Genomic DNA, 23,380 nt, shown 5'->3' on the forward strand with positions numbered 1-23,380 from the left:
GTTTGTACTGTCCGTCCCATTGTGGACGTATAGCCAGCTGTATATGATTGACCAATGCCTGACCTCTGTTTTACATTTATGTGTGTCCCTTTTAGGTAAGTGCCCACCAGAAGATGGCACTTTGGTATGCCATCACCAAGGATGCGCGGACCCTGGGGGTCTACAACCGGCAGAGCACTCACTGCAGGAAGAGGTGGGAGGACCTGCGGCGCTGGGTGCAAAAAATATGCAAGGCCCCGCTGGGGAAGTCCTCCCAACAGGGAAGGGGTGCCCCTTCGGGCACTGACCCCCCTTATGCAACGCATCCTGGCAGTGGCGTACCCTAACCTGAATGGGTGCTTGAAGGCTGCACAGCAGTTACAAGGAGGTGAGTATCATCCCATTTATTTGTCCCTTGATGGATGTGTGTATGTGCATTGGGACTTATGCTGCTTATTTGCAGGGACTCTGACTGATGTCCATCTACATTATGGCCCGTGGGGAATATGGGTGTTTTTGTCAGGTCTACTACACGTCGGGCCCTTAAGTTATTTGGGGAATGGCTGTAGAGCAGGGTTCTGGGCACTAGTCAGGGGCATAGCCATGGGTATACCAGTAGGTGCTCCCTGTCGGAGGCTCTTCTGGGTGGGTCTATGTATGAACCACTATGTTAACTCCCTTCAGCTATTTAAAAGTGTCTCTGCTTTTTTGTCTCCCCATCCCTGTTCTCTTGTGTTGTCTGTGTACATCAGCATCATCTGGCGAGGGAGCTGAGACACCGGCGAGTGGGGAAGCAGTGGCCCACGGATCCTCGGAGGCAGAGTGGTCTGACGCCAAGGGGACCAGTGGGTTGGAGGGCGAGGGGACTACCAAGGGGGAGGCAACTACCACTGGAGGTAGTGACTCCGATACCTCCTCCAATGGGGGTTCCCTGGCGGTGGCGGATCCTAGTGGGCCCATACCTACTGTGTCATCTTCCGCCACACTCATACCATCACCGCCCTCCCATTTGCTCCCCACGAGTTGCCTGTGCCCGCTCACCCAGAAGGGTGGGTGTCTCCTTTGCCCCAGGCACCTCTTCCCCTGCCCCAGTCAGCCCTGCTGCCCTCACAGAGGAGGCTATTGACCTCCTGAGAACCATCTCTGTAGGGCAGACAACCATCGTCAATGCCATCCAGGGGCTAGCATCGGAGATGCAGCAGACCAGTGCCTATCTGGATGGCATTTACGGTGCCGTGTCTGGCCTGCAGAGATCTTTTCAGGCTCTGGTCTCCTCTTGGACGGCAGCCAGTGTCCCTGGTCATTCCGTCACCCCTCCAACCTCCTCTACCCCTTCCAGCACCCCACTCCCTTCACCCGTCCAAAGCACACATTCTGACACGCAGGCACACACCTCAACACACAAGAAGCACACTTCAAAACACAAGCACCACACCTCCCACCACAAGCATTCACACAGCCAACATACACATGCACATACAACAACATCCACTTCCCTCAGTGTGCCCACCTCTTCCGCCTCCCTGTCTTTCCCCTCTACATACACCCCCCAGGCACTGCACCTACGTTCACTGTTGCTGAGCCTATTCCTGCAGTCACCACAGTAGCACACATCCATATATACACTCCAGACACCACACCTGCACTCAGTACAACTACTTTAGTTGACACATGCAGCACACTCACCAGACTTGCAGACACCCACACAACATACATTCACACTGGCATCCTGTCTTGTCCCGCTGTGTCCACCCCCCTCCTCCCAAGATACTCAAACCCACCAAAACACCCACCCATCTCACATCCACCACACCTCAGCATACTGTCCAGTCACCTGCACCCACATCCCGTACACCTACACCACTTACAACCACTCCCTCTACCTCCTCTCCCACGCCTTCCTCCAGGCCCAACCCAATTGCACCAAAGAAACTTTTCCTCGCCTGTGCGGACCTATTCCAACCCACTGGCCCACCCTGTCTTGTCCCTAAACGTGCACACCTCCTTGCCCTATCCACTCCTTCCACGTCACAGCCCGCCTCTGTTCACCCTTCCCATTCTCGTGCCCCACCCCCAGAGAGGAAGAAGCCCCATGCTGAGCCTGTTCCATCTGCTTCCACTCGGTCCAAGCACACTCCCCCACCTTCCAAGGCCAAGCCCAAACCCCCTCCACCTTCTGAATGTAAATCTAAGCCCCACCCCTGTCGTAAATCCCCACCCCCACCACCCTCTGCCCCTGTTCCCTGAGGTGCCTGGATGCCCCATTGTTACCCCTATGAGGTGGAGTATTGTAGCACTTGTGGGAGTCAGGTTGGGGCCATTGTGGCCCATCGGACTGGTGTTCTGATGGACTGGCCATTGGCCTTATATCCACTTCGTTTGCTCTGTGAGCACAATGAAAAAGTTTATGTGTAGCCTGTGTTTTTGGCGGCACACTCTGGATCCGTGGTCCCTCGTTTCATTGTTTGTGGGTGTAGGGCACATGTATGTACTTTGGGCAGGTTGGATGTGCCTTGTGTCGGGTAAGTCCCTCTTGCTGTGGGGTGTAAGGGTTGTGGGAGCGTTGCAGGGAGGGTGGATTGGGTGGGTCTATAACTGTGTCCTTTCTTGCCTTGTTTCGTAGGTTCCGGTACTTACCGTCGTCGTCTTCATCAGCGGTCTCAGTCGTGGAGGTATTTGGCAAGGAGAAGGGCTGGCATGATCTGCAGCTCTCTATCCATATCTGCTTCGGCGTGTTGTGTGATCCTCCGGTGAGTGTTTCCTTATATTTGGTTCATTTCCGCCTGGCTTTGCGTGGCGGTGGTTCCCGCCCCAGAACTGACGGCAGTCTAGGTGTTCATTATTTGACGGGCGGGTAGGGCCTTTCCGTTGGCCTGTGGGTGGGCTCTGCCGTCGTTGTTGGCACTCCTCTGCTGGCGGTGGGTGGTTTTCAGGATGCCTGTGTTTCAGTTGGTTCATTATTTGGCGGTCTGGTCCTCACGTCTGTTGGTGGTTTTTACCGCCGGCGGTGCAGTGTTTACTGCCGTGTTCATAATGAGGGTCTATGTCTTGAGCTCAGATGCGAGCATATCAGGATGGGATGCAATGTGCATAGGACAAGAGACAGGAGAGAAATGGAATATTACAGAGAAACAGGAACACATAAATTATTTGGAAATAAAAGCGAGTTTCTTTGCTCTATGCAGTTTCAAAGATACCTTACAGGGTTGGTCAGTCCTCCTATGAATGGACAATGTAAATGCAGTGACTTTTGTGAACAAGTTAGGAGGCGGCAAGTCCAAAAAAAATCAGAAATAGAAAAAGACGTGTGGGAGTTTTGTCAGGAGCAATAGATAGACTTGACTGCCCAGTATTTATCAGGGAAAGAGAATTCAAGAGCAGATTTAAATTCCCGATATAATAAAGTTTACAGTGATTGGATGTTGAACAGGGAGATTTTCAGAATGATAGATTGTATTATGGGCCCAATAGGGGTAGATATTTTTGCAAAATGCCTAACAGTTCAGAGGAAGGATTATTTCAGCTGGTGACCAGACCTGGATGTGTTAGCAGTTGATGCTTTTGCACAGAATTGGGCAGGACTGAAAGGGTATGCTTTTACCCCATTTGCCATGATTCAGAGGGTGTTGTTGCAGGTGAAGATTCAGCTTTGTCAAATTATTTTAGTAACTCCTTTTTGGAGCACTCAAATTTGGTTTCCGACAGTATTGGAGATGGCAGTGGATGTTCCATTAGTAGTGAGTTCCTACAGGGGAATATTGTTAGGAGTAGACAGAAAGGGACATCCTCTGGTGGAAGAGGGTATACTCAACCTTCTGGTTTGGAGAATTTCAGGAGTACAGAAAGATTCAGAGGACTTTCAAGGAAGGCTTTTGAACTCCTTGATGAATTGTGGGCTCCTGAAATGAAGAGGAGACACAAGAGAGCTTTGTGCATGGAACTGAGTTGGATCTCATGGAGGCAGATGAAGTGGAAGTAGCACATATTTTTAGCTGATTTGCTTAGTTAAGGTTTAGCATATAGGACAGTGAATTGTTACAGATTTGCTATAGCAGCAGGCCATTCTCTAATAGAAGGTTTCCATGTAGGGAAGATTCCTTTGGTGTGCAGAGTTATGAAAGGTATTTGCTTGAAAAGACCCTCTCATGCAGGATTTGCAAAACTGTGGTATGTGAATTTGATATTGAGATTACTTGACAGTTAGCCAGCAAGTAGGTTTTTGTCGTTGAGGGAGCTTTATTGGATGTTAGTGACTTTATTGTGCTTGATACCTTTTAGATATCTTTTAGGGTGTCAGATGTTCGAGCTTTAGATTCGAGAGGTAGATATTACCAGCCGGAAGGAGTGTTATTTGAGGTGTGGAGAAGGACTAAAACCATGTCAGAGTAGCTGTTTTATCCTTTTTTTTAGGAGATGCCTAAAATGTGTATTGTCAGTTGTATCAAGGAATAAGAGAAGAGAATGGAGGAATCTAGGGCTGATGGAGCAACACAGTTACTGATCTCTTATGTAAAACCTTTTACAGTGACAACTATTGCACGATGGGTTTGGAATCTTATGAAGGAAGCTGGGGCGGATATAGATAGGTTTAAAGCTCATTCTGTTAGGGGACGATTTCTTTACAAGTTTTTCATGTGTGAGGAAGGTTGGAGGAAATATTGGAAGCCACAGATTCGTCAAATGTGGCGTTATTCAGGAAGTTTTAGTGTAAACCAATGGAGCATGTATCTTACTGTGTTGAGAAGCTTTCAACATGCATAGTGATATCCCTCTGCCTTGCCATGAAACGCTGATTCTCATAGCTTTGGTGATTTGAGTATCATCATTTTATTAAAGACAAGGAGGCTAGCATTATCCCTCCCTCCCCACTCTTTGGAGGGAGCAAAAAAAAAAAGATAAGGTACTGAAATAAGAGATGTATTTCACTAATGTTAATGTAAATCCTATGGGATTTAGATTTCAGCGGAAGGGATATCTGCTACTGTTGGGACAGAGTGACTCGTCCGCCAATATCTAAATCAGGCCTTAAATCCTTTAGCAGGTGTAAAAGTCCAAAGCTGTAGTTTTAAAAAAACTTTTCCTTAATTTTCTTATTTTTCTTTTTCACCCTGAAGCTGTGACTCTCAGAAAGTGTTGTGGTTCCAACCTCCATGTATTTAGTAGAGCAAAAGAAAGCTACAGGCTTCTATTGCCTTAGGGGGAGTATAAGGTACAAAATTTATCTTCCTCCCTCAACGGATTATGGACATACTACCTGCTTGATGATACTCTATGTTAGTTTTAGGGGGAACTGCATTTGCCTGTTCCAACGGGGTAATGTTTACAGGAAACCCACTGCTTTCTCCTATAATTAAAACTTGTGTCACCACCAAAAGTGCTCGTATCATCAGTGCCTCCCATGCACTTAAACTTGTTCCTCTAAAATCGCTACTGAAGCCAACAATGTCCATAAAATTAGTTTTTCTCTGTATTTCAAAACTGACTGCCGTACACAAAGGGACACATTTATGAGAATTTGGCACAGGGTAGCACAGAAAGTCATCTTGCTGCACTGCCATGCTTCAAAAGAAAAAGGCAAGACTGTGCCTAGCTATTCGATATGGCACATTCCTGTCTCTTCCAACTGCACTGGTGCTGTTTTGGCTGCCTCGTGGTTTGGTTTGCGTTTTTGGCAGGATTGTTTTTGTGCACCTTTCTGCAAAAAACAATCCCATGAGGCTTTTTCCTCTTTCTTTGTGTGCTGCACATAGAAAGAGATAAAAACAGGGAGAAATAAAGATATTTCTCCTCGTTGCTCCTCCCTTGAGGAGTCATAAGGTTTTGGCACATTCCCAGGTTTACAGGATCTCGTAAATCTGAGAATGCATCAAACTCCATGGGTTTTGCATGGGCAAACCCACTGCAATGCTCATGGAATGCCTCCTGGGGCAGAGTAAGGAAACTCAGCAATTTGCACTGCCTTACCTTACTCATATCTATGAGGCCATTCAAAGCCATGCAAAGTGGCTTTGCGTGATCCAAATACATATGGTTGAGGGGACTGCTCCACTGAAAGTGACACAATGGAGGCACAAGCTTCTCATAAATATGGGACAAAATGTCCTGCTGTGCAGGTGTCAGAAATGGGGTTATTCATTTGGGAGTCTGGTACCATTAGCCTCTCAATAAACCCACCCTGGATTGGTCAAAACACCAGGGTGGGTTTATTGAGAGGCCAATGGTACCAGACTCCCAAATGAATTTTGAGAATCTCTGCAAAACCCCTGGGATCTATGGCACAAGCAGCAGCCACTTCCAAGAGAAAGGTGTGCTAAGATCATGCAGTAACAACTGTCAAAAATACACCAAGTCAAGAAGCCTAAAGTCCAACTAGTGTTTAATGCAAAATAGCAGCACAGCAAAACAATCAAAGGCAACTGGCATTCCAATTGACCATGGCTGTTGCTAGAAAAGGTCAGTTAGAGAATAAAAGTCAAGGTACCTAAATGTTTAGACCAGTACATATGCTTTTTCTCACTACAAGTCAATGGAGCTTTACCATGTGACAGAAACATGTTAATATCAGAAAAAACGTATCAAATGAGCAGGTTACATGCTCTTCTCCACAAGGAAGCTCAAATTGTTCTTTAGAGAAGATATCATTCATAAATACAATACCAGGCTCATTATTTTCTTAAAATCCTGCTTATAGTTCCCAAGTTCCAAAGACAGATAGTGCTTTTTGAAAAAGTGCAAATTTACCACCTTGAATTACATGGGTTTTGTTCCTACCTGAACCATGAAAATTAGCAAGCATATACAAAGCTACTGGAAGTTATAAAACAACTGTAAAACAAAATCCATGTCTGATTCTAAAACATTGCCATGTTCTTCAACGAATCTGTAAACATTAATAGTGTAATGCATAGTATTATATTTGCATGATTCGAACACAATTTATGTTTTCGGAACCTGCCCCATTGATTTCAAAAAGAAAAATCCATCTTGCAACAATTCATTAGAGACTTTCCTTTTTAACTCCTCTCTAACGCTTTCCCCATTGTCCTTAGAAATACAAAATGTGAACGTATTGGCAGTACCTTTGTTTTTTCAAGTGTTTTGAATACCACAATCAGAACAATTCCAATAATTAATTCAAATATTTACCCCAAGAGACCAAAACCACCCTCAGCCACGTCCAGATGCCTTTGGCACTTAGACAGCTTTGTATCTCAAGTAACCTCTTTACACTCTCCTTACTGTTACTAATCTGCTTGTGTATACTAAAGGAAGTGTTGGAGAGATTGGTACAAAATTCTGGGTTAAATGTTTGAAAAGTAGGAATAGCAGTTACTAATAGTGATTTTTGTGAATTACAATTAGGAAATCAATATTCTTAATGTATGAAACTCTTTTGAGTGTCATTAGCAATTCGTAGTGGGTCGCAAATAAACTTACCTCATGGTTAGTAATGAGGTAGGTCGCAATTTGTGACCACATAACGCAAGGGGAGGGTCAGGACGGGGGAATAGAGAAAAGATAAAAATAAAAAAAATAAAAAAACTTGCCTTGCATCCTGCCGCCACACGCTCCTCTTCCTCTGGTGTCCTAGCACTACATGCTGGGACACCAGCACAGGCTCCCCAGCAATCCTGACACTGCTTTCATGCAAAACTTTGCATGAAAGCAGTGCCAGGATTGGTCGGACACAGCCCTGAGGACTCTACAGTTTCTCCAGCCCGGCCTCAGATGGCTGGCCAAACACACATGCGCACTTAAGTGCACTCTTACCCCCTCCCACCACCCGTGGCCCAGCCCCACCCCTCCCTGCACTGCTGGTTGTGCCAGAGAGGACAAATAAAATAGTTTTATTTTAGCTCTGGCACAGCCAGTGGGGTGACCCTCCTTCGCCATAGCAAGGTAGATTTTCCTGTTTAATTGGTGAAAGAAAGAGTGCCAGTGACTTACGCTTTGCACATTTTAATGTGAGCATACTGACTACCAAGGCTGGTAGTATTAAATCCACTACCAGACACTTCCTGCCCTTTTTTCTTGCTCTAGCAGGTTCCTGCTTTCTCCCTCTATTAAAGTTTAGTCGCTTTCACTTCATCCATCCTTCCAATCTGTGTGTTTTTTCCTGTTGTGCACTCAGTAAATATGCGATGCAGAAAAGAAGTGCTGGTCCCAAAAAATAAGTGTTGCTGGCTAAGCGATGCCCTCATCGTTCTAGAGGAATGAATAACCAACAAAATGCATTAGCTCATAGTCAGCAATGGGCCCCTCAGTCAAATCGATTGAGGGTTTAGTTACATGGACATTGGCTTGTACATGCTCATAGATCTCCATCCTTACTCATGGGCAATAAGGACCAAGGATCAAATTGAGACAGCAGGTCAAAGTAATAATGGAAATAGACAACACAGTATTTCATTAGAGTAAGTCGGACTGTGGAGAGAGACTCTGTTTTTTAAGTGTGGAGAGGCAAAACTATAGAATGGAGCACAGCAATGCTAAATGGAAACAGAACATAAACATGGTGGAAGCCCAGCTGCAACGAGATCCAGAACTCAATAATGCTAATGTATAGGTTTTTTTCTGGTCCCTTGACTTTGTACCAACACTCCAAGTTCAAATCCATTTTGTTAATGACAAGACAATGTAAAGCATATGTGGGGGTTAGCACGTGATTAATTTTTACCAAAGTGTGTTCATCTTCAATGAACCACTGCAAAGGTATCCTTCTGAATACATCATTGCAAAGCTTTTGACTTTTCAACTCCGGAATCCATTATTTACACTATTCAGCAAAGTATGAATCTGGGAGACTTTTACAGGGTAGGGCACCAGATCAGATAACCTCATCTTGTTCTGAAGACACGTGGTTCTTGCCAGTAGAGATTTCATGTCCAAGGCAATGCACTCGGAGGAATTCAGAACTGTAATTTCCTATTTGGTGAGGGGCCAGACTTAATCCTTCTTGCAATTTAGTGTAATAGATTCCCAAAGTAAATCATCAAAATATTGAAATCCTTCATTAGGGTTTGGAAAAGAATGAGGGAGACTCTTCAATTCGGGAGATGGGTCCATGAAAGATGAGACCCTCAGAATGTAAACAAGAAGAAGAGGGAGAAGAAGGTGTAAAAAAAAGGTCAACCACAGTTGATTGCACATTTGGTCATCTGAATAAAGTCTATCTGGAGGACATGAAGGGGTCTCAAGGGATAGGTCCAGCAGCAAGGATGGCCTTTAATCCTTTTCCCAATCTTGTGTGATAGGCATATGACACAGGAATGGCAATAACTCTGGGCTATGGAGGAAATTAAAAGTGCCACCGGGCATTTGAGGGGATGCAAAAAGGATGGTGGAGGGGTTGGGGACCACAGGAAAACATTATCATTGACCATATGGTCTTGGATGAAACTGTACATGTTGACTTTCCCCATTTTACATATCGGGACAATTGGGGTGTTACATCTAATAACTATAGGTTCTAAAACACCCTGCTTGATCAAATCTGCTATAACACAGAGAATTTGCTCCTCTACCTCAGGTTTTAACAAGTATTGAGGAATTCTAGGCAGCATCTTTTGAAGGGCAACCACTTTACCCTTAAAAGCAGGGAACGCTGGTGCGTTCCCAGGTTTAGGTGGAGAGCAGCTCCTTTATATAGAGCATCATACAACACCACCGACGCTCTGAATCTGCTCACCTCAAATGTTTATGCTTACAAAATCTGCTGGAAAAACAGACATTTGAGGTGAAAATATTTGGAATGTTGGTGGTGGTGTAGAGTGTTCCATGCAAAGGAGCTGCTCTCCACCTAAACTTGGAAAGACCCAGGGTTCCCTGCTCTTGTTTGCATTTTATGTGGCACTCTAAGCCTGAAAGGGTATTGTTTTGACCTATACCGGTTGCTCCCCTCACAGCTGAGCCACTGTAGAGATTGAACTACTGGTCACATCACCCATATGCATGTGAGCCAGTGTGTTGGTCACCTATCCTTGCAGACTTACCCTAACTCACAGCAGTGAGAGAGATTCTATCACTTTGATGAGGCAGCACAGCATAGCTGGAGCACTTACAGAGAAATACGACCCTAAACTGCCCCCAGCACAAGCAGTACTCAAGAAGTTGCGTCAAGACACAGCACCATAATCCAATGAAGGAAGGAACTGGGGGAGATCCAAGGCAGCCCCGGAGATCCCTTAGAGCTTGAACATGGCACTGTGAAGAAGTGTTTCATGGACCTCAAGATGGCAGTCAGGAATAAGAGGTAAACTTACCAGGCAATGAGCCCAAAGGAACAAGCAAATTATCAGGGTACATGTTTGCTCTTCCTTGGGTAATGCCATGTAGAGCCTGTGAGTGGGAGAGGTGCAGTGAGGTTCTGGGCCACCAGGGTTTATGCTTTATTGTAAGACGAGATAGAGAAGTCTTTGATTGAGATATAGTTGAGATGTATGGTGAATGTGGACTGCCAAGAGCCAATAAATGGCACCTTTTTGCACAAATACTATTCTTAGAGATGTTTTTCTCTTTGCATGTGTGCTGCAGAACATAGCATACATGAAAAGAGGAAGTAACAAGGAGAAATAAAGGTAATTCTCCTTGTTATGCCAGCCTCAGGTAGGTGCACCCTTTGAATGCAAACCCATATTGATTGATTGATTACATAATTTATAAAGTGCCGGGGTATCAAGCAGGTTTCACATGTTTACTGACTTCAGTAAATATGGGTTTGAAACAAAATATATGGGTGGATGCATGGGAATGCCCATGCTCCACCCATGTGACACCTCCCTGATGCAAAGTAATCAAAAGCAGTGCCGCCTAGCGTTACTTTTGGATTCAAATCTTGATTTTTTATGGTTTCGTAAATCCCATCATGGATTTTGCAATCCTGACGCAAAATCTTTTCATTATGCCACTGCTTTAAAGACATTGGTCCAGGATACCAGCAGAAATAAATATTGGTAGTGTGAAAAGAGGGCAGAGGTCCTAGGTCTTAGGAACCTGAAAATGACACACATCACAAGGGCTTTGGGATACCCCCTTTCAGCAGAATAATAGAAATGCAATGCTCAACTCTGCTGGTTGATCACATGGAGTATTTAAGGGTCTAGAGAAAATTCATAAATCTCTGGCTTAGTCTAGATTCTATTTCTACAAGTGAAGATATTGCTGCTGGGAGTAAAACACATACAAAACCATATGTGAGGAATGCATCTGGAACATGTCATTTTCTGGGGACAACATTTGTTTTCTTAACTTTTAGCCAGCATGCTCTGCTATTTCTGAATCCCAGCTGCTGACCTAGTACTTGTGACTATGCAGACAGGATTTATAATCGGTAATCCTTTTAAACGGTCTGTTTCTATTCCTCCTGCCGTGATTCAGACCAGGATCAGACAGCCATAATAAAGCAAGAATGTTGGAAAATTAAAAAAATGAACTCATCAAAAAATGCATTTGCGAGTAATAAAACTAGCAAATAGATCAGAAGGATTGTCGGTCAGCTGTTCCTTTATAGATAAGTGTAGAAATGCAACTTTTTCATAACATAGCCATGCAATAGCATTATCGAGGCGTTAGCACAATTTATGACATCATGGCCGGCTCTAGGGCGGTGCGACCGGTGCCACTGCACCAGGCGCAGACTTTGGGTGGGGGCGCCTGTTTGCAAGTATATCATGGTTTTAAAAGCAATTTCTGAGCGTTTGTTGACTCCTGCAATTTTCACGCAACAATAAAAATGTCAAGATAACTCCGGTGATTAATCTTCTTCCTGGAGAGAGATTGAAGTTTTGTCAACTGGAAGACTGACAAATCATAAGGTAATGCAGAGGGTTAATGTGCCTGCTGCAAAAGTGTACCATGCAGATGAGAAAAGCGCATTTAGGGCCAGATGTAGGTAGCTGTTTGCATGCCGCATGCAAACAGCCTAACGCGATGTACATCCCCAAATTGCGAGTCGGTACCAACTCGCAATTTGGGGATGCGACTCGCAAATAGGAAGGGGTGTTCCCTTCCTATTTGCGACCGCATCGCCATGCTGAGTTGCTTTGTGACCGTGACTGCGGTCGCAAACCAACTCGCAGTTACCACCCACTTGAAGTGGGTGGTAACTCATTCACAAAAGGGAAGGGGTCCCCATGGGACCCCTTCCCCTTTGTGAATGCCGAAAAAAATGTTTTTTCAGAGCAGGCAGTGGTCCAAATGGTTTCGGAAGTTTCTCTTTTTGCAACTTGTTTTCCTTTAAGGAAAACAGGCTGCAAAAAGAAAAAAAAACTGCTTTATTAAAAAAGCAGTCACAGACATGGAGGTCTGCTGTCTCCAGCAGGCCACCATCCCTGTGAGTGCATGGACTCGCTATGGGGTCGCAAAATGCGACCCACCTCATTAATATTCATGAGGCAGGTCTTTGCGACCCCATAGCGAGTCGCAGAAGGTGTCTAAGACACCTTTCTGCATAAAATTTAGCGAGTTGCAAATTGCGAGTCGGTATGACTCGCAATTTGCAACTCGCAAAATTTTACTTTGCTACATCTGGCCCTTAATATAGAAAGTTTTTGCTGTTTTTGTTGGTGGTTGCTGGTTGCTGGTAAGAGAAATCCTTTAGTTAGTATATAAGTTAACATTCTAACAGAACAGTGAGCTAATAACTGTCATCATGAGTTGCATGTGAGTTGCAAAGTATAGACTAGAACATTAGGATTTTTCCTGCGTCTTACATTATTCTAATGTTGCAAAAAGGTATTATTTAGATAGAACTCCATTGTTATTAAAGAGAACCCCGATTCATGGTGTTAGTTCTAAATTCTGAGTTTGTGCCTCTCCAGACCAAGCACTCCTAAACTATCCTGCTTAACAGTATAGATGACATGTGACTCCTACAACTTGTAGTCCTCTGTCCTATGTAACATTTCCTATACACTGACTGGCACACACTATTGATTGTCTCTGTGTAATGTGTGTCTGATATAAACTCCTCTGGCACCCTACACTGACCTGTGTGATGCTATATACAAGTAGTTAAATGCATCTTAGAGAGATTGGTTATGAGGACTTGAGGGGCACTGTTAAAGGGTGTTAGTGAGGGAATCCATAGCAAATCAAATCAAATCAAATCATTAACATTTATAAAGCGCGCTACTCACCCGTGCGGGTCTCAAGGCGCTAGGGTAAAGGGGGGGGGTTACTGCTGCTCGAAAAGCCAGGTTTTTAGGAGTCTCCGAAATGCGGAGTGGTCCTGGGTGGTCCTGAGGCTGGTGGGGAGGGAGTTCCAGGTCTTGGCTGCCAGGAAGGAGAAAGACCTCCCACCCGCCGTGGAGCGGCGGATGCGAGGGACGGCAGCGAGCGCGAGGCCAGAGGAACGGAGGAGGCGGGTGGGGACGTAGAAGCTGAGGCGTCGGTTGAGGTATTCCGGTCCCTTGTGGAGGGCTTTGTGTGCGTGGGTGAGAAGTCGAAAGGTGATCCTTTTGCTGACTAGGAGCCAATGCAGGTGTCTCAGGTGTGCGGAGATGTGGCTGTTGCGGAGTACGTGGAGGATGAGGCGGGCCGAGGCGTTTTGAATGCAGGCGATTTTGGAGTTTGGTGGTGGTCCCAGCGTAGAGGGTGTTGCCGTAGTCCAGGCGGCTCGTGACGAGGGCGTGGGTCACGGTTTTTCTAGTGTCGGCGGGGATCCAGCGGAAGATCTTGCGGAGCATGCGGAGGGTGAGGAAGCAGGCGGAGGACACAGCGTTGACTTGCTTGGTCATGGTGAGAAGGGGGTCCAAGATGAAGCCGAGGTTGCGGGCGTGGTCTGTGGGGGTCGGTGCGGTGCCGAGGGCCGTGGGCCACCAGGAGTCGTCCCAGGCGGACGGGGTGTTGCCGAGGATGAGGACTTCCATTTTGTCAGAGTTCAGCTTTAGGCGGCTGAGCCTCATCCAATCTGCGACGTCCTTCATACCCTCTTGTAGGTTGGTCTTGGCGCTGGCGGGGTCCTTGGTGAGGGAGAGTATAAGTTGGGTGTCGTCGGCGTAGGAGGTGATGATGATGTCGTGCTTGCGTACGATGTTGGCGAGGGGGCTCATGTAGACATTGAAGAGTGTCGGGCTGAGCGATGAGCCTTGAGGTACGCCGCAGATGATCTCGGTGGGGTCTGAGCGAAACGTGGGAGGTAAACTCTTTGGGAACGGTTTGAAAGGAAGGAGGCGATCCAGTCCAGGGCCTGGCCTTGGATCCCGGTGGAGCGGAGGCGGGTGATTAGGGTGCGGTGACAGACGGTGTCGAAGGCCGCCGAGAGGTCGAGGAGGATGAGGGCGACTGTTTCACCGTTGTCCATCAGGGTTCTGATGTCGTCTGTGCAGAGGTGGTCATTGGCGGGGGAGGGGCAACACACATCGTTGCCCTTGGCGCCACCAGCACTGAAGCCGGCCCTGTATAGAATTACATACAAACTACAACAAGCATTTGCAATGCAATGGGTCTTGCATTTCCTCGACTTACAGCTATTAGCGTTGTAAAACTCCTAACAATACTTTTCTTGCTACGTAAATTGAAGAAAAAGAAAGGCATGTGATCGTCTGCGTAGGAAATAAAAAAGAGAAAGTAGTCCAGAAACCATGCTGAAAAGTTGATTGGTGCGCTTGAGGAGGGCTAAACACCGGAAAAGGCATGAAGTATACATGCCTTTCACTAATGAAATCGAGCGAATTTTGAAAAGCAAGCCCACAAACCAATTAAAGTGATGGCCGTGACATGGGCGTGTTTAAAAGCCCATAGAGAGTTTACAACAGGGACGGAGTGCTTGCGCACTCTACCCTAAAAAGAAGCAGTGACTTTTACAGTTATTCATTGTGTACCAATGACATTTCGCTACTGAGTTCTCTACTGACAACCTATTGGCTTTGAAGTGGGTAGAATCATCTAGACATAATTGATGAAAGTAACGTTTTAGATACATATTTTATTTAATCTGGGATGTTTTTAAAGTAATTGTGAAGGCAAAATATGACTTACAGGTTATATATTTTAGGAGTTTTTTTGTTTTGGTGTATGATTCTGGCTTTTAATGGGATGTAGAAGGAACTGTGGATAACGTTTTCATAGTCAATAAACAAAATATGGATTTGCAGAAGTCGACCAGGTTTTTTGCGGTTATAATGGTATGGGTATTCTCATGAAGATAATTCTACATCGAGAAACCATAAAAACATGCAGGGTCAGATACCAGATTATTAACCATAGTAGACAGGGTTTTGCTCCAAAAAATAAATGCCACCTTGAAGCAGGTGTTAAAAGGAGAAATACGTTTATTTCTCCTTTCTTTTCCAACTTTGCGTGTACACATCCAAAGTGGGAGAAGTTTTACCTAGGCACAGTATCTTGTTCTGGAAGGGCACAACCTATGCCAGGCTCACACAGATACCTTTTCACTATGGTGCAAAGGTGTCTGCGTGGCGCTTGGCAGTCTGAGGGGAGAAGAGTGCCACATGTCCATCGATGTGGTGCTTTCCTCCTCTCTCCCTGTCACGCAGCACAACCCAGCAACTTTGAATGCTGCGTTGCTTTGTGTGACAGTTTTGAAAATCTGGCCCAAATGTATTATATTCTGGCCATAGTTGACCAAAAGTTCGCTAATGTTTCCGATTACACAAAACCTCATCTGCCAAATATTCTATTGCTGTGATGTAAACTCCTTCAAGATAGGCTGTATTAAAGAGATATCTTATTAAATGGATAACCCTAAGGAGCCATCACTTGTGCAAGAGGAAGGGCTCATAATTGTCATTTTAAATTATTGTTGATTCCCAATGAAAAACCCATCAACTCTTAATGCAATGTTTTGTTACATTCTACAGTGCCAAAAGCAACTCAGCGAAACATGTATAAACAAACATGTCATATTTCACATACTGGGAAACGATATTTAGAAAGAAAACGTCATTAGATAAGTATGCAGTAAAATCATAAGTCAAAATCTGCTAAGAGGCAGGAAAGCAGGAAGGATCAGTGTAGGTTATTGGGTTATTAGTTGAGAGGGGTGAAAACTCCACTCAAATAATAAACACAATCGTTGTCAGTGTGAACCACAAAACTCAATGAATATACTAGTGCTGAACCCTCTGGTAGCTTAGCAGAAAAGCAATCAGCCTTAACGTAGAGACAATGTGTAAATTATTTATGCCATACTCAAACAGTAATAAAGTGAAAACCTAACACAAAATAAATCCACAACCTATCTAGAAACATTGAGTACATTTTAATAAATAAAAAGACACCAAATGACCAACATGTAATCAATTGACCCGGAGATATGAGATTCTAAAGTTCTAGATGAAAACAGCTTGAAAAAGCACCAAGCCACTCATGGTTATCTGGTCATGCTGGACTGGGGGAAAGTCAAAAGTTCAGGCTGGCCTTGATGGAGAGCGGGTCGGATAGAGGGACCAGGTTTGTCTTGCTGAAGCATTACCGTCTTAAGTCCACACGAGGAGCTGCTGTTCATATTGGTGCAAGCCAAGAGTCTAGTCCCTTGGGGGGTAGCCCTTGGGGATAAGGACTTACTCCAGCAGGAGCCAGCAGCAGGGATCAGGCAGTTCCAGGCAGGTTGGATTGGTGATGTTCAGCAGGGCATTTGCAGGAGACCTCTGGAAGTGTCATGTGTCCCTGTAGCTCAAATAGGACAGTCAAGTGACCGTTGCAGTCACTTCTCAGGAGCCTGGGTTCAAAGCAAGCAGGTTCCAATCTTCCTTCTTCAGATAGCAGAGCAGTCCTTCTTCTAAATCCTCTTCCAATCCAGTAGTGAACTGATGGAGGTTCTGAAGGTGTCACCTTTATACCATGCGACTTTGAACACTGGCAGAAAAGTGAATTTGGTTTAAACAGAAAAATGCCAACTTTCCAAAAGTGGCATCTTTAGAATAGTAACCATAAAATCCGACTTTACCACTTAAGAGGATTTTAAGTTACAATTAATTTGATTGGAAACAGCATTTCTCTATCTGGTCCCAAACGGAGGTTATCACTTATTAGGTGTAATAAGGTAACCCAATGTTAGTCTATTGTAGCAATAGCCTTACAATATTGAAAAACAAGTTTAGTAGCTTTTCAATGCCAGGACATGCCAGGACATGTTAAACATAAACCATCATGTCCTGTTTTTTAAATACTATGGGGGTCATTACAACATTGGTGGTAAATGCGGCTTATCGCCGTGCAGAAGACCGCCAACACACCGCCGTGGCCGCAGCATTCTGCCACAGCTGTTACGACCCACAGCTCGGAATCCGCCAAAATCTAGACACCCACACAAGCCCGCCACACCAAAGGTCAGTGATAAACTGGCGATCACAAAACCGACACCGTCACGCCAACAGGAATACGCCCACACTATCACGACCCACGAATCCACGCGGCGGTCTTTCAACCGTGGTATTCCATTGGCGGTACACATCCCGCACTCAAAATACACACACATTTACAAAACACAACCACATTGGACAAATTGAAATACACACACCTGATACACATGCACACGCCACTCCCACACACCCAAGACAATATAACACACACACCCACATTATCCACAAACCCTTACGACCACAATTGCGACTGAAGGCCAGAGAGAGACACCACCAACTACAAACTAGCATCCACAGGCACTCAACACCATCACTCACACAACATCCACGCACAAAACACCACACACCCCTAAACATCACCCCACACATCACAACACACCCCACCCCACACATCACCCACACCACCCCATGGCACCGCAAAGACACCCCAGGTTTTCTGAGGAGGAGCTCAGGGTCATGGTGGAGGAAATCATCTGGGTAGAGCCACAGCTATTTGGAGCACAGGTGCAGCACACCACCATAGCTAGTAAGATGTAGCTATGGCGCAGAATCGTGGACAGGGTCACGAGGCGGGACAGCACCCAAGAACACGGGATAACATCAGGAAGAGGTGGAATGACCTACGGGGGAAGGTACGTTCCGTGGTCTCAAGACACCAGATTGCAGTTCAGAGGACTGGCGTTGGACCCCCACCTCACCCCCAACAACTAACAACATGGGAGGAGCAGGGCTTGGCTATAGTGCATCCTGTGGGCCACGCAGGAGTAGCTGGAGGAATGGACTCTGGTAAGGCAAAGCTTTCACTACTTCATCCCCCACCCTACCTGCATGCTATCACATACCCCCACACTCCCCCTCACCCCCATCACTCCAACTCCTCACATATGTCCCACTATCACAAACCACACATCCCAACACCAAGCCCTACATGCACCAACAGAGCATGGACACCCATCACCAATGCATGGCCACTGCACATACCCACACACACCCCTACACATTTAGCACACAAGGTCCTACACAAGAATGCAAGCTCTGGGGTACAGGGTCACCCACCCATTGCACACCATGGCACACACAGATGCAATAATCATGCCTTTACACCCCTGCAGGACCCCTACCCAACGTCACTGGACAGGAGGTTCCAGACATGTCCACTCCACCCACAGAAGAGGCCCACAGTGATGACAGCAGCTCTGTCCAATTGGATCTAGATGACCAGCCCGGACAATCTGGGACCTCGGGACAGTCGGTTCCCCTCACACTGGCACAAGCAACAACAGAGCCCCCCCCCCCCCCCCCCCCGGAAACACCAGCACAGCACCCACCCAGCGGGCCCATTCCTCTGTACCCAGGACACGTCAAGCAGCAGTGTGTCCACCACTAAAGGGAACCCAGCCTAACCCACCACCCCAACAACACCAGGGACCTGGGGGCAGTGGCAGTGGGCACACGGTTCAGGGGACAGAGGCCCAGCGACACAGTGGAACTGGGAGGGCTGCTGTGCGACAGGGGGAGGACAGGCCCAGGGAACCCAATCTCCACAAGGCCCTCTCCAACATTATGGGAGCCTACTACCATTCCCAGGAGACGATGGCAACAGTACTGGCCAAGTCTCAGGAGACCCAGCGGCTGCAGGAGGAACAGTATTTGGGGTTCAGGGAGGAACTCAAATCCATCAATACCACCCTGGGCACCATTGTAGGGGTGCTGAAGGAACTCGTCAACACCAGGAGGGACACTGTGGCACAACAAGGGGCCCCTGACACTAGCCTGGACAATGAACTGCCCACCACCTCCGCTGGCGCTAGTGGACTGGAGGCACTGCCACAGGACCACGACACCAGCACCCCACCTCCTGCAGATGGAGAACCACCCTGCAAACGGTCTCTGAGATCCAGGACAAAGACAGAGAACAATGCCAAGATCCCCGCCAAAAAATTAGACCACCCTGATTGTCATCCTTCTGTCCCACTTTGTCACCCTTTCCATCCTTAAACTGCCCCAGCTCCACTTCCTATGCCCCTTTGGACAATGCACCTGTGAGACTAATAGACTGGACTCTGCCATGGACATTCCTCCACCATCACCCCTGACCATTTTACAAACCCCTCCACTATTTTGCACTTAAATAAACACCCTTAAATCACAAATATATCTTGAGTCAGTCTGTGCTTTTGAAAATGTGTATTTGCAATAACTGTCGAAAACTGCTATATCCATTGTATTGTCAACATACCTATGTCACACAGCTCTAGTCCATGAGGAAACAAAGCAGATGTCATACAGTGGGACCCACATCTGTGAAATTGAAAGGGAAAGGGACAACTCAGGGTCCATACACTGGGTGAAAGTGACAACAGATGAGAGGTAGAACAAGGGTATCAGATGTAGCAGGCAGTGATGTCTTCTTACCTGTGTCTCACTGGAAATATTGATGAATCACCGTATTTCTGTTGTTGATATCCTCTTCTGCTTCCCCGTCTTCACTGTCCACAGGCTCCACAGCTGCCACAACACCTCCATCTGGACCATCCTCCTGCAGAAAAGGCACCTGTCATCGCAAAGCCAAGTTGTGAAGCATACAGCAGGCCACGATGATCTGGCACACCTTCTTTGGTGAGTATAATAGGGAACCACCTGTCATATGGAGGCACTGGAACCTGGCCTTCAGGACGCCGAAGGTCCTCTCTATAACCCTCCTAGTTCGTCCATGGGCCTCATTGTAGCGTTCCTCTGCCCTGGTCCTGGGATTCCTCACTGGGGTCAGTAGTCATGACAGGTTGGGGTAACCAGAGTCACCTGCAAATGTTGAGGGACAACTGTTAGACACACACTAACTCCTAGGGATATCCCCAGATCACATGGGAGATGTACTGGTCGGCCAAACACACCATCTGCACATTCATCGAATGGTAACTCTTCCAGTTTCTGTACACCTGTTCACTCCTGCGGGGAGGGACCAAGGCCATATGCGTCCCATCAATGACACCAATGATGTTGGGGATATGTCCCAGGGCATAGAAGTCACCTTTCACTGTAGGCAAATCCTCCACCTGAGGGAACACGATGTAGCTGCGCATGTGTTTCAGCAGGGCAGACAACACTCTGGACAACACGTTTGAGAACATAGGCTGGGACATCCCTGATGCTATAGCCACTGTAGTTTGAAAAGACCCACTTGCTAGGAAATGGAGTACTGACAGGACCTGCACTAGCGGGGGGATTCCTGTGGGATGGCGGATAGCTGACATCAGGTCCGGCTCCAACTGGGCACACAGTTCATGGATTGTGGCACGGTCCAGTCTGTATGTGACAATTACATGTCTCTCCTCCATTGCCGACCGGTTTACCAGCGGTCTGTACACCAGAGGATGCCGCCATCTCCTAACCTGCCCCAGAGGACATGCTCTATGGAGGAGAACAGCGAGCAGAGAGTCAGCCAACACTGAGGTACGAAAACACAACTTTCTTCCACATTTATTTAAATCCGCTATGTGCCTGTATTAGTGTTATGCAAGGCCTAGATATGTTTTACACATTTAAAATTAATGCCATGGGGCCCCCTGAAATGGCGGCTGCCTGACCTGTAATGTGGGACAAGGGGATATGAGGTAACTGCGTTGGCGTTGTACACCGTTGGGGTAGGCGGTCGAAGACCGTGGCGCAATCCTGCTTTGGTGAACATTGGACCCTATGGGTCCAAGGAGCCAATGACGATGGACGCCGGCGGTGACCGCCATTTTCTATCTGTTCACTCACTTGATACCTGATCTTCGACAGGAGAGGACCTACACTACAAGTGCTGCTGTGACCTCAGTCTGGAAGAGACAATGGCTCACGTGTCTGGGGAAAGGGCCCCTGCCTTCAGCACGGAGGAATTGGAGAAACTAGTGGATGGGGTGCTCCCCCAGTACACGTCACTCTACGGTCCTCCAGACAAACAGGTAAGTACACTGTGAGCATGCTGAATGGGCAATGCCTGTGTGGAGTGCTCTGTGTCTGTAGTGTCCGCCAACGGTAGCGGTATTGCACGCACTCAACATGTCTTTCTTCTGTCTTCCCCCTCTTTTTGTGGTCTCCCTGTTCTTGTGTGCATTAGCATCATCAGGCGGAGGAGCAGTGGCACCGGAGCAGGAGGGAGCTGCATCCCACATGGCCCTGGAGAGTGACACAACGGAGTCTGAAGCCACCAGTGGGACGGAGGGCGAGGGGGGCTCCACGGCGGGGACAGGAGCTGAGACCAGCGACACGGACTCCTCCTCTGATGGGAGCTCCCTTGCAGTGGCAGGCCCCTCTGTGCCCCCCGCATGTACAGGTAAAGCCACCACCCCCCTACCAGCAGCGCCCTCGCAGCAGCTCCTCAGCGTGTGCCCCGTGGCCGCTCACCCAGGAGGGTGGGCATCTCAGCCCCTGCCCCTGTCAGCCCTGCTGCCCTCAGTGAGGAGGCCATTGACCTCCTCAGGTCCCTCACTGTTGGGCAGTCTACCATTTTGAATGAGATCCAGGGTGTAGAGAGGCAGTTGCAACAACCAATGCATACCTGGAGGGCATTCACTCTGGTCAGGCAACCCAACAGAGAGCTTTTCAGACTCTGGCCTCAGCACTGATGGCAGCCATTGTCTCTGTGTCCAGCCTCCCCCCTCCAACTTCCTCCACCCAGACCCAAACACCTGTACCTCAGCCGATCCCAAGCACACCCTCAGACCAGCATGCACACACCTCAACACACAAGGGAAGCTCTGGCAAACATAAGCACCACACATCCCACAGGCACTGACACACGCATCATACCCAAGCAGACATACCAACATCCACTGGCTCCACTGTGTCCCCCTCCTCCTCGTCTCCCTCCTCCTTCCCTGTCTCGTCTCCACTCACACCTGCATGCACTACATCTTCAGCCACTATGTCCATCACCAGCACACTCATCACCACACCCCTCTCACGTGCACTCACCACCCCCACTACCATTCACACATCCCCTGTCTCCTCTCCCAGTGTGTCTGTGAGCCCACCTCCCAAGGTACACAAACGCAGCCACACACCCACCCAACATCCATCCACCTCACGACAGCCTCCAGCCCATGCACCTTCACCCAAAGTCAGCAAACGTACACCTCCTACAACCACTACCTCTTCCTCCACTCCCAAACCCCCTCCACCTACCCATCCCAGTGTGTCCCAAAAACTTTTCCTGTCCAACCTTGACCACTTCCCTCACCTCCCCAACCCCTTCAATCCACTAGGGCCCACCTTTCCAGGTCCCAACCCAGCACCTCAGCCACCACATCAGTGGGAACAGTGGTGCCAGCAGTAACCGGCTTCTGGAGTGCGCCAAGCAGCAGGGCAGCCAGTGTGCCAAGGAGCCAGACCACGGACAGTGCCCCACCCCAGAAGCATAAAAAGTTGGCCACTGCCCGGCGGGAGAAAGGCAAAACATCTGCCACCAAAGGCTCTCCCAGGAGTACAGTTGGGAGTGGGAAGACAGCTGCGCCACCATCCAAGGTGGGGAAGGGGCACAGAAAGAAAGGCAAGTCGCTGCAAACCTGCACGGCGGACAAGACCACCACCAGCCCCGCTGCCAAGGACACCGCCGCCACCAGCACCGCTGCCAAGGACACCGCCGCTACAAGCACCGCTTCACAGGACACCACCGCCACCAGCACCGCTGCCAAGGACACCGCCGCCAAAAGCACCGCTGCCAAGGACACCACCGCCACAAGCACAGCTTCACAGGACACCGTCGCCACAAGCACCGCTTCACAGAACACCGCCGCCACAAGCACCGCTTCACAGGACACCCCCGCCACCAGCACCGCTGCCAAGGACACCGCCGCCACAAGCACCGCTGCCAAGGACACCGCTGCCACAAGCACCGCTTTACAGGACACCGCCGCCACAAGCACCGCTTCACAGGACACAGCCGCCACAAGCACCGCTGCCAAGGACACCACCGCCATAAGCACCACTTTACAGGACACTGCCGCCACAAGCACCGCTTCACAGGACGCCACCACCACAAGCACCGCTGCCAAGGACACCGCCGCCACAATCACCGCAGGCCAATGAGCGCC

This window comes from Pleurodeles waltl, chromosome 8 (assembly GCF_031143425.1).
Source record: "Pleurodeles waltl isolate 20211129_DDA chromosome 8, aPleWal1.hap1.20221129, whole genome shotgun sequence".
NCBI lineage: Eukaryota > Metazoa > Chordata > Amphibia > Caudata > Salamandridae > Pleurodeles > Pleurodeles waltl.